This window comes from Mobula hypostoma, chromosome X1 (assembly GCF_963921235.1).
Source record: "Mobula hypostoma chromosome X1, sMobHyp1.1, whole genome shotgun sequence".
Classification (NCBI taxonomy): domain Eukaryota; kingdom Metazoa; phylum Chordata; class Chondrichthyes; order Myliobatiformes; family Myliobatidae; genus Mobula; species Mobula hypostoma.
Genome location: NC_086128.1, coordinates 58,635,722 through 58,648,394, shown reverse-complemented (window position 1 = coordinate 58,648,394; position 12,673 = coordinate 58,635,722). Strand labels below are relative to the sequence as shown.

General features: G+C 44.7%; 1 long non-coding RNA gene across 1 annotated transcript; it reads left to right on the top strand.

Annotated features, from left to right (window-relative positions):
- Positions 1 to 5,189: 5,189 nt before the first annotated feature.
- Positions 5,190 to 11,833, top strand: LOC134340344 (uncharacterized). Its single transcript, XR_010016528.1, has 4 exons — positions 5,190 to 5,211; positions 5,662 to 5,972; positions 7,398 to 7,790; positions 11,173 to 11,833. It is a non-coding gene; the product is annotated as an uncharacterized LOC134340344 (long non-coding RNA).
- The last annotated feature ends 840 nt before the right edge of the window (positions 11,834 to 12,673 follow it).

Sequence of the window (12,673 nt, the reverse complement as noted above, 5' to 3'; positions counted from 1 at the left end):
GCTCCTTAGTCTTTTTCACATTAAGCTGCAGATAATTCTGCTCACACCATGTGACAAAGTTTCTTACTGTAGCCCTGTACTCAGCCTCATCTCCCTTGCTGATGCATCCAACTATGGCAGAGTCATCAGAAAACTTCTGAAGATGACAAGACTCCGTGCAGTAGTTGAAGTCCGAGGTGCAAATGATGAAGAGAAAGGGAGACAAGACAGTCCCCTGTGGAGCCCCAGTGCTGCTGATCACTCTGTCGGACACACAATGTTGCAAGCACATGTACTGTGGTCTGCCAGTCAGGTAATCAAGAATCCATGACACCAGGAAAGCATCCACCTGCATCGCTGTCAGCTTCTCCCCCAGCAGAGTAGGGCGGATGGTGCTGAATGCACTGGAGAAGTCAAAAAACATGACCCTCACAGTGCTCGCTGGCTTGTCCAGGGGACATGGGCATGGTTCAGCAGGAAGATGATGGCATCCTCAACCCCTAGTCGGGGCTGGTAGGCGAACTGGAGAGGATCCAAGTGTGGCCTGACCATAGGCCGGAGCAGCTCCAGAACAAGTCTCTCCAGGGTCTTCATGATGTGGGAGGTCAATGCCACCGGTCTGTAGTCACTGAGGCCGCTGCAGCGCGGCGTCTTCGGCACAGGGACAAAGCAGGACGTCTTCCACAGCACAGGAACCCTCCGGAGCCTCAGGCTCAGGTTGAATAAATGGCAAAGTACTCCACACATAGCTGAGGGGGAAAGGTTTTGAGCACCCTGGTACTGACACCATCCGGTCCTGCAGCCTTGCTTGGGTTGAGACGTTTCAGCTGTCTACTCACCTGTTCACCTGTGAAGCCCACCGTGGTGGTTTCGTGTGGGGAAGGGGTACAGTCATGAGAGCAGGGTGGGGGACTGTGAGGAGGGGTAGGAGGGGAGAGTGGAATATGTGTTGGTTGGGAGCCGACAACAGATGACTCATGTGTGGGATGGGCAGGGGCCACAATGTCAGATCTGTTAAAGAACAGGTTAAGTTCGTTGGCCCTGTCCACACTGCCTTCAGCTCCTCTGTTGCTAGTTTGCCGGAACCCAGTGATGGTCCTCATCCCCCTCCAGACCTCTCTCATGTTGTTCTGCTGGAGTTTCCACTCAAGCTTCCTCCTGTACCTGTCTTTAGCCTCCCTGATCCTGGCTTTCAGGTCCCTCTGTATTGCCCCCAGCTCCTCCCTATTTCCATCTCTAAACGCCCTCTTCTTAGCGTTCAGGATGTCCTTAATGTCCTTTGTCATATGAGGGCCTATCTTTTGGTGAACACCTCCACACCCACCAGATTCCTTAAGTCCAGTGCTTGATTGCAGCTTTACAGTAGTTCTCTTCCTGTGACACCCATTCCTCTAATGTATTCTGCTCATCCTTTGCAGTGCCAGTCCCTGGGGTGGTGCTGCCAGGAACTTGAGGCCCTCTATTGCTCAGGGTCCACCATAGATATTGTTTCCAAGCTGTCAAATAATATGAAAGCCAGGGCAGTGCGATCTGGAGAGCAAGCTGTTGCCCATGTAGCACCCTCCCCTTCTCCATGCATCTGACGAACCCAAGGAACAGCAGGGACCGATACAGTTTGGCACCAACAGTGTCTCAGGGTTACCAGTCAGCATTGAACTCAACGTGAGACTGCCTTAGAGACACTAGCTCCAGATTTTTCCCTCAGCTTTTACTCCCGAAGCCTTCCCCATGAGTGGGTTTAGCCACAAGGCAGGGGAGGTTTGAGATCAGATTTTTCCTTTTCCTAGATGAGCTGCCGACTGTAGCTGACAAGCCCCATCTGCCCAAAGTGACGGGTTTTAAAGCATCAGTAACCCGCCTTTACCCCTTCTCCTGTCAGTAGAAACGGTTCTGCCGGGCTCAGTAGCTCAGCTACATGTGAAGGCCAGGGGCAAATTTTTCTCCAGAAGTGGTTTGCCATTGCCTTCTTCTGGGCAGTGTCTTTGCAAGACGGGTGACCCAAGTCATTGTCAATACTCTTCAGAGATTGTCTGCCTGGCATCAGTGGTCGCATCACCATGTCATATGACCGTCCACCACCTGCTCCCATGGTTTCACGTCACCCTGATCAGGGGGCTAAGCAGGTGCTACACCTTGCCCAAGGGTGACCTACAGGTTAACGGAGGGAAGGAGCATCTTACACCTCCTTTGTTAGAGACGTATCTCCACCCCGCCACCCAGGAGGTTGATAGGTTCTTGATTAATAAGAGCGTCAACTGTTACGGGGGGAGAAGGCAGGAGAGTAGGGTTGAGAGGGATAATAAATCAGCCCTGACGGAATGGCGAAGCAGACTCGATGTGATGAATGGCCTAATTGTGCTCCGATGTCTTATGGTCTTATCCTCAAAAGACACACTGTTCAGAAGAATGTGTATCTTTTCTGACTACTATGCAATAAAGTATCGGTTGGACTTAATTGAACCCGGTCCAATCAAAAACTGTACAGGCCATGCTTATATGGCTCTTTCTATTTCAGACATCTTGACAAATTTCCTGCTGTTTTCCAAAGGACAGCTAATATGATAGCAGCACAAAATTAAACTACATTTCAGTGCACAAAAAAATAGCTGAAATCCAATACCAGACAAATGTTTCAGGACAATGACCTTCCATCATTTCTGGATATAGTTAATGTGTTTTAAATTCTCTCACATTTCCCTCAGCTCCGAGTCTCTCTACATTATGACTGTTTCTTTTATTTACTTAGAGACATAGCACAGTAATGGGCTCTTCCAGCCCAAAGAGACCAGGCTGCCCAATTACACCTATGTGATCAATTAACCTCTGAAGCGGTATGTCTTTGGGATGTGTGAGGAAACCAGAGCACTCCTTACAGACAACGGCGGGAATGAGCCTGGGATGTTGGAGCTGTAATAATGTTACTCTAACCGCTGAGCGCTGGGCTTGTCCAAAGTCAACATCGATTCACACTATTTTGTCTCAAGCCAGAAAAAGAATTTCTTTAATGTCCCAGGTTTTGGGGAGGAGATGGCAGGGAATTATCAATAGGTGCATTTAATGTCAGAGAAATGTCTACAAAATATACATCCTGAAATTCTTTTTGAACACAATACCAGAGGTAAGAGAAAGATGCCTGGATATTTTATTTTTATTTTGCCTTAAACTGTTCAATTGACATTTTTTTTGATTCTCAGATAGCTGGATTGATCATAAGAACCAATAAAATCATTGGCTAAACTGTGCCGGCTGACAGAATGGTAACTGATAGATGTGCCAACATTGATTTTTCTAACTTTTGGTTATTTCTCCCCTCCTCCCCCTCCTCTCTTTTTCCATTTCCCCTTTTGACTCCCCTCTTACCCCTTCCCTTATCCTCACCTGTCCATCGCCGCCCACTGGTGCCCCTCCTCCTTCCCTTTCCCCCATGGTCCACTCACATCTCCTATTAGATTCCTCCTTCTTCAGCTTTTTACCTTTTCCACCTATCACCTCACAGCTTCTCACTTCATTCCCCCTCTTCCCCAGCCACCCACCTTCCCCCTCGCCTGGCTTCACCTATCACCTTCTTGTACTCCTCCTCTTTCCCCACCTTCTTTTTGGCTTCTTCCCCCTTCGTTTCCAGTCCTGAAGAAGGGTCTCAGCCTGAAATGTCGACTGTTTATTTCCCTCCATAGATGCTGCCTGACCTGCTGAGTTCCTCTAACATTCTGTGCTTGTTGCCCCAAATCACTTCACTTCGGTTAACAATGTATAACAATCCAAAATAAAAGCATTAGCATTCACTTCTAAATGGACAAAATTCAGAAACAGATAAATTATATTGAATTTTTTTAGAATCATAAAGACACTGTGCTCAATTAATAGAAGAGACAGAGACACTGATATCATGGATGATATTGGAACAATAGAGTATTCTTTTTCTCCGGAAGGAAGCCTGAAAGATGGCTTAATTTTAAAAAGTTGAAGAGAATCTATTTGGTACATGCATAGATGTTTCTCCTTACAATCAGCAAATCATAAATATCAGACATTGCTAATAAGTTCAGTAAGGTACTGTTTTAGACTGAGAGTTACCAGCCAGGGTCTGAGCAACCCTGACTGGTTCGCCTGGGTGAGGGTGTCTGATGTTGAAAGACAGGAAACACCTGATGACCCCAGGTTACATCACTGATAATATGTCCCAGTGCATCCCAGGATGTATCTCAGTGTCAGAATGTATGCTAGATACTGTAATAATATCTTAACTTTAATGTATTACAAATGAGTAAAGGCATTTTGCAGTGTTATCCAATACTAAAATTAACATACAATCAGTGGCCACTTTATTAGGTACACCTACTCACTGATGCAAATATCTAATCAGCCAATCATGTGGTAGCAACTCAATGCATAAAAGCATGCAGACATGGTCAAGAGATTCAGTTGTTGCTCAGAACAAGTATCGGAATGGGGACAAGATATGATCTGAGCGACTTTGACCGTGGAAAGATTGTTGGTGCCAGACAGGATGGTTTGATTATCTCATAAACTGCTGATCTCCTGGGATTTTCATGCAGAACAGTTTCTAGGGTTTACAGAGAATGGTGTGAAAAACAAAAAAAAAATTCAGTGATCGGCAGTTCTGTGGGAGAAAGCACCTCGTTAATGAGAGAGGTCAGAGGAGAATGGTCAGACTGGTTCAAGCTGACAGGAAAGCAACAGTAACTCAAATAACCATACGTTACAACAGTGATGTGCAGAAGAACACACAACACATCGAACCTTGAGGTGAATGGGCTACGGCAGCAGAAGACCATGAACCTAAAAAAGTGGCCACTAGGTAATAGATAATACCCACAAGGCAAAGGAGATTGGGAAAGAGATACAGAGTTTATGGTGAAAGGAAAAGTGAAAATTGGGGGTGGGTGTGCAGTAAACCAGAATTGGAGGATTTCGGAATTTTGTATGTACAATGAGAGGAAAGATTAAAATTACATAAAACTCTAATTAGAGTGCAGCTGGAATACAGCCCATGCTGTTGAATATCGCCTTACTGGAATGTTGTGATACACTGTAGAGATTGTAAGCAGGGCCAGAAATGTTTCCTCCTGAGAAATGATTGGCATGTCTGAATGTATTTTCTCTGGCAGGGAGACTATTGAAAGACCTGTGCAAGAGTGGATTGAAGGCCCCTATTGCTCTTAAATGAAGAATCAACATTTATGGGCATAAGTTAATGCAGTTGCTCGAAAGGTTAGAGAGAAATTAAAGAAAAAAATTCATTGAGAGGGTAGCAGTTACTCGAATAAGCCAAAACCACTTAGAGACTAAGCATGGGGGGAGGTTGGGTTAATACTGTATCATGTGCTACACATTCAATAACAAAGCTCCAAAAGAAGATCAATCTTTTACTAGGAAACCACAAAACAATCTTGAAATGATAAAAAATAATGAAGCTAAAACTAGTGGTATAACAAAATAAATAGTCTTAGCATATTAAATGCACTTACGTCTAGTGTTTTTAAATGTATTCAAGAATATTCAAACATATTTAAGTGACCTTAAAACTAATTTAAGCATGTTTAAATAGTTAACAAAAAAGATTTCAGCCCCAAGCTCACTCCCTAGCTCTCCCGAAACTAGACTGGCCCAAAGACAAAGCATGAATATGTAACTAAACTCTTTGTTTCTACCACACCCCAGCCCACATGACTAGCTACCAATTGGTTGACCATTGTGTCCGACGATAACAGGAAACTTGTACGGGAGAATTTTTAAAGTGGAAAAGCCACTGCACTGGGGCAGTTCCACTCTCTCTCAACCTCAGAAGTGGTCCGAGTAGTCGTCACAACTGGGATCTTCCTTGTTTGCAGTGGACGACCATGATGCTTTCTGTGCCTCGTCACGCCCTTCACTCTCCACGGAGCATTGCAGAACCAACTTCCTGGCCGTTGGATCTCACTCCAGATCTCATCTGCCCAGTCTGCTGGAGCTGACTTCACAAGCTAGGACAGGTATGTCCCTATCTCACCAGGGTATGAGGCCCACCAGCTACCCTTACCTGGTTTAGTCCACCTGTTCAAGCTGTGTACCAGAATGAGGCTGCTGTCACACGCAAACAGCAACTTGAAGTCTCAGGTGAGAGCAGAGTGTCCGGTGGGGACCAAAGGTGAGTGAGCTGCCCCAGAATGGACACGACAAGCCCCTTCACCAGACGTGCTACCCCTCCCTAACAAAGTTCCCTGTAAGGTGTGCGCACATATACATCTTTTGCTACTAGCACACAAAGGAAATTAAATTGCACATAAAAAGTTGTCACTCTCTACCTCGTTGGCGTGTTAAGTACATTTCACAATCGTACACAATCATATTTCCTCTTCTGGTTTCTGATGCGGATCATGTTGACAACGCAGAGTTTGCGATGATTTGTATGCAGATTTTAGAACTGGCTTTTTATACTGTTTTTATTTAAGAAATTATTGATTCACTATGTCAAATTCCAAAGAAGCAAAAGGCATGAAGCACAAAAGAGTTGCTAGTTCATTTAAAGCGGAATGGCTGAATGAAACAGTAGAAACTGCTACACTGAAAGCTCATGAGGTCAGGAATGTGCAGCTATGAGAAATATTTATGCACAATACAGAAACTGGTGTTAGCTGCGTGTATTGTCATGATACAAAAGTCGCTGGAGAATTTGTAAGTGGGAAGAAGTGGAGTGATATTTGGAAACTTGAATTTTTGAAGTGTCATTTAGCAAGTAAATCACATACAGGTGGTGTGCAAAAGCTCCAGTGAGAAAATCCTTCATTACCCTTTACAGGCCTGTTTCATTTGTTTTGTGAGAGTGCAGATGAACGAGAGCAAAAACGATCAAACCCAGAGGAGATCGAAGTTCCTATTGACAATGTTTTGCTGGCTGTTAAAATGAACACCTCTACATATAAAATTCAGTGAGCTCATGTTGTTGTTACTGGGTAAAAAATTGCACAGCACAATATTTTTGCTCATCACAAATTAGAGAGAACATTGCTCTCCGGACATCCGATACACCCCAACTACCCATAATAAAATAATAAATGGGCAACACGAAATACAGTACAGATAGAAAATAGATTCATGGCCCTTACAAAGACAGTAGCACAATGGTACGGCTGGGTGACACAGCTCATAGAGTTGTTGCCTCACAGTGACAGAGACCGATGTTTAATCACATTCAGATTCACTTATTTATCACATCATCATTACGCGCCGTGTTGTATGGTGTGGGCAATCATGGTCTCCATGACCAAGATTGTTCTTGGCAAATTTTTCCACAGAAGCAGTTTGCCATCGCCTCACCGTTCTCGGAGGGGCGGAGCTTAGGAGGGCGATGGTGTCTTGCTTGCATCTATGGAAACAGCTCTGTTTCTATCGTTAATACCTCTATTTTCCCATTTCAGGGTTCTCTTGAAGACCCCGACCTGGAGTTACTGGCTGACTTTGGTCCTTTGCGGAAATGGGGCCTGCCCTCAGGGCCTCATGACCGGCCGCTTTGCGATATGCCAAGGTCACGGCCTGGAAGACCAGTGCGCCTTCAGGGTGCCAGATTTTCGTGGCTCTGGAGACGGGCTGATTTGAGGCCGGTGCCGCCGCCTGATGTGGCGTGGGAGTACACGGAAGATCGAAAGCAGCGAGCTTTGGGCACAGAGCTCGGAAAAGGCGACGCAACAGACTCTTAACACCATAAATCAGCGAGTTGTTTTGCTGTGTCTCCCCTCTCGCTGTGAAACAGGGACATCTCTTTTTCCCTTATTAGGGAGAGGGGGAGAGCCTGTGTTATGTCGAATTACCAGGTGAACAAGTAGTCTTTGAGGTACTGCGTCTGTGTCTTTATAGGTACTTTGCTGCACGCTTGAGTGCTCGGTGGAGGGTGCAGATGCTTTTTTGCTGGTGGGGGAGGAGGGGAGATTGTTGCTTTGATGCTGCTTGTGTGTGGGAGAGGGGAGCTGGGGGGATCTTTGGGGTTCTAACATTTAACTGTCATTCATTCTTTGGGCACTCCTCTATTTTCGTGGATGTTTGTGTAGAAAAAGAATTTCAGGATGAATATTATATACATTTCTCTGACATTCAATGTATCTATTGAAACCTATTGAAACATTATTTATCACCTGTACATCAAAACATACTGTACAATGCATTATTTGTGTTAAGGTTGTGCTGGGGGCAGCCCACAAGTGTCTCCACATAGTCCGGTGCCAACATAGTGTGCCCACAATACTCCACGGCACAGTAGCAAGCCCCTTTCCTCCCTCTCATCCACCCGCCCACCCACTCAAACACAGAGATGAGGACGGCACGGGAGTGTAGTGCTTAGCATTTTACAGTACCGCGACCCTGGTTCGATTCCCGTATCTGCCTGTAAGATGGGTTCCTCTGGGTGCTCTGGTTTCCTCCCACGGTCCAAAGATGTACTAGTTAATTGGTCATTGTAAATTGTCCCGTGATTAGACCAGGATTAAACTGGGGGATTGCTGGGTGGTGTGGCTTGAAAGGCCAGAAGGGCCTATTCTGTGCTATCTCTCAATAAGTAAATAAATACAGGCCACCTTCGGGTCTCCAGCCTCCATTGGACTCGTAGATTAACAAATGTCAGGGATTCAACTTGCCCAGTGGACTCACAGACCGAGGGCTTTGGCCATTGGGCCTTGACTTCCGATTGACTTTCAGCCTTCGAACTTCTGTATCATGAGGTATAGCCCTGATCTTATTTTTATTTTATTTTATTGATACACAGCGTGGAATAGGCCTTTCCAGCCCTTCAAGCTGAGCCACCCAGCAACTCCCAATTTGATCCTGACCTAATCACGGCAGGATGCGGCAGCAACGGGGAGAATGCGTAAGAGGTTCACCATGATATTGCCTGGCATGGAGGGCTGTAGTTAGTAAGTGAGATTGGAGAGGCCGGATTTATTTTCACTGAAGCATAGGAGGCTGTGGGGGAGGAGGGGGTCGACTTTATAGAAGTTCATAAAACTTGGATAGATTATCAGAATATGTTTTCCAGGGCAGGGGACTCTAGATCTGAAGGGTACAGGATTAAGCAGAAAGGGGAGAAATTGAAACGAGGTTGAGAGGTACATTTTCACATAGAGACAGTGGTGAATATGGAGTTATATTGCAGGAAACAGGCCCTTCAGCCTAGGGCATCCATGCCGACCTAAGCTAATCCAATTTGCTTACATTTGGCCCATATCCCACTACACATCTCCTATACATTTGAATACCCAAATATCTTTTAAACAATGTAATTGCCACTTCCTCTGGCAACTTGTTTCATAAACCGACCACCGATCACATGGAAACATGTGCCCCTCAGATCCCGTTTAAATCTTTCCCCTCTAACCTTAGACCTATGCCCTTACTTTTACTTCACTGGAAATAAGATTGTGATTATTCACTTCATTATCATTATGAATTGATAAAACTCTATAAGGTTACTCTTCTACCTCCTTTACGAAAAGGAAAACAGTCACAACCTATCCAGTCCCTTCTCATAAATCAAGGCCTCTGGTATGATAACACCAAACTGCCCACTGCATCATTGGCACCAGTCTACCCGCCATTAAGGACATATTTACATAAAGGGCCAGTAACATCATGAGGGATCCCACCCACCCTGCTCAAGGACTGTTTGTCCCACTCCCATCAGGGAGGCTACGTAGCATCCACACCAGGACCACCAGACTCAAAAACAGTTACTTTCCCCAAGCAGTAAGGCTGATCAACACCTCTACCCACTAATCCAGCGGTCCCCAACCACCAGGCCACAAAGCATGCGCTACTGGGCCGCGAGGAAATGATATGATTTGGCGATATGAGTCAGCTGCACCTTTCCTCATTCCCTGTCACGCCCACTGTTGAGCTTGAACGCACGCGAGGTCATTACCCGGGCGTCATCCATGTCAGCGCGGGAAGGAGATCAACTCCTCGAGCTTGCAAATGACGACGGGCTGGAAAGTATGTTTGACATAACATCTCTGCCGGCATTCTGGATCAAAGTCAAGGCTAAATATCCTGAGATAGCCACGAAAGCACTGAAAACGTTGCTTCCATTTACAACATATCTCTGCAATGAATGCAATGAAAACTAAGTTGCGGAATAGACTGGACATAAGGAACCCCCTTCGAGTATCGCTGTCTCCCAACACCCCTCGATGGGACAGTCTCGTTGCAGGGAAACAAGCCCAGGGCTCCCACTGATTCAGCGATATTGGTGTGTTGCAATGATTTTATATGTTCATACGGGGAAAATATGTGCTGTGTGTTTAATATCCCAACGTTACTTAAAATGTTATGATGCTATTGACGTATATAACCATATAACAATTACAGCACGGAAACAGGCCATCTCGGCCCTTCTAGTCCGTGCTGAACGCTACTCTCACCTAGTCCCACCGACCTGCACTCAGCCCATAACCCTCCATTCCTTTCCTGTCCATATAGCTATCCAATTTTTCTTTAAATGATAATATCGAACCTGCCTCTACCACTTCACCTGGAATTTCATTCAATACTTACTTCAAGCTCCCCTATCCTCCCCTGATAATTGACTTATCACTATATTCATGCGAGGAAAATATGCGCTGTGTGTTTAATATTAAACTTGTTAGATAAACCCTTTTAGAAAGGAAATTGAGTGTATTAGCCACTTATTACCGATATTCTGGTCGTGATTAACACCCCCCGCCAAACAAAATCGCCAAAAACGATTTGTAGAAAAAAAATCGTACATTCATGCGCGCTGGTGCCCGCGCAAGGCTTCATGGTCATTGTAGTCTTTCTCGGAGTAAACCCAGCGTATTTGACTGCTACTCTTGTCCGTTGGCAACCCTACCACCACCACCCCTCCATCCCGGTCGGCCGGTCCGCCAGAATATTGTCAATATGAAACCGGTCCGCAGTCCGAAAAAGGTTGGGGACCCCTGCACTAACCCACCCCACCACACCCCCAACCACCACCAGCTTATCTTTTCCTGTCTGAGTCACCTTGTGTACAGACACTCCTGTGTCTTGCTGTCACTTTATGGACATACGATCAATATATAAGCTAACTTATGTATTTATATTTATTTATATTTATTGTGCTTTTTTATTATTGTGTTCTTTATCTTGTTATGTTTTTTGTGCTGCAGCAGATCTGGAGTAACAATTGTTTCATTTTCCTTTACACAGTGTTCAGGAAAATATATTAAACAATCTTGAATCTTGAGTCCTTTAGAACATCTTCAGGGAGTGGTGTCTCACAAAGGCAGCGTCCATTATTAAGGACGTCCAGCACCCAGGGCGTGGCCTTTTCTCACTGTTACCATCAGGTAGGAGATACAGAAGCCTGAAGGCACACACTCAGTGATTCAGGAACAGCTTCTTCCCTCTGCCATCCGATTCCTAAATGGACTTTGAAGCTTTGGACACTACCTCACTTTTTAAAAAATATAGAGTATTTCTGTTTTTGTACATTTAAAAAAATGTATTCAATATACTTAATTGATTTACTTGTTTATTTATTATTATGTTTTATTTTATTTATTATTATCATCATTATTTTCTCTCTCTGCTAGATTATGTATTGTATTGAACTGTTGCTGCTAAGTTAACAAATTTCACATCACATGCCGGTGATAATAAACCTAATTCTGATTCTGATCTTTTTTGCACCCTCTCTAGTTTAATCATATCCTGACCAGAACTGCAAACAGTACTCTAAGTGTGGTCCCACCAACGTATTGCATGGCCGTAAAATGACATCAATACTCTTGTACTCACTGTCAAGACGAATGAAAGCATGTATGCCATACACCTTCTTCAATACCCTAACAATGTGTCAGCAGACTCGGGGAACTATGTACTTGTCTCTATGTCCCACAACGCTCCCCGGGGTTCTGGTATTCACTGTTTATGTCCTGTCCTGGTTTAACTTTCCAAAGTGCATCACTTCACAACTGTCTAAGTTAAATTCCATCTGCCGTTCCTTTGCCCACTTCTCCATATCATCTGGATTCCTGTTGTAACCTTAAACACAATTCTTCACTGTCCATTGTTCGAGAGAATGTGGGAAGGCCTTTGATCATATTGGCTGCTTTTCTGAGACAATGTGCAATGTAGACAGAGGTAATCGAGGGGAGGCTGGTTTTTGTGATACATTGGGCTGTATTCAGAACTCTCTGCAATATTCAGTGGTTTTGGTTACAGAAGTTGCCATAACTAGTTGTGATTTACACATTTTTATTTATAGAAAATCCAAGGTATTCTCAATCTCCTGGTAAAAGGCTGGCATGTTTGATTACAGCAGGTTCTACGGGATTAACCAAAGGTGTTATTATCTTTTTTAAAAGTAATTTTTGCTATTGCAAAACTACTGTAGGTCTACCCCATGAATGAGTTGCTTATTGGTTGAGAAAGTGAGGAAGCTGAACTTGGTGCATATCATGCTGCTGTCTGCATTAGAGGCATCAGAGGAGTCAGTGCATGAAGGTGGTGTGCAATCTAACAGCCAGTGATTGTCTCAGTCTCTTTTCTCGTGATCGCGAGATCCTGTTGGATATTGTTAATGTGGAATGCTGATCTACAGTATTGGCAGATGGCAGGGGAGCTGTAAGGTCTCAAGACACAGTGTCGCTTGTTTACAGCCACCCAGGAGAGAGGTGGGGTCGGTGCGCTCCACCAGAGGTGGTGT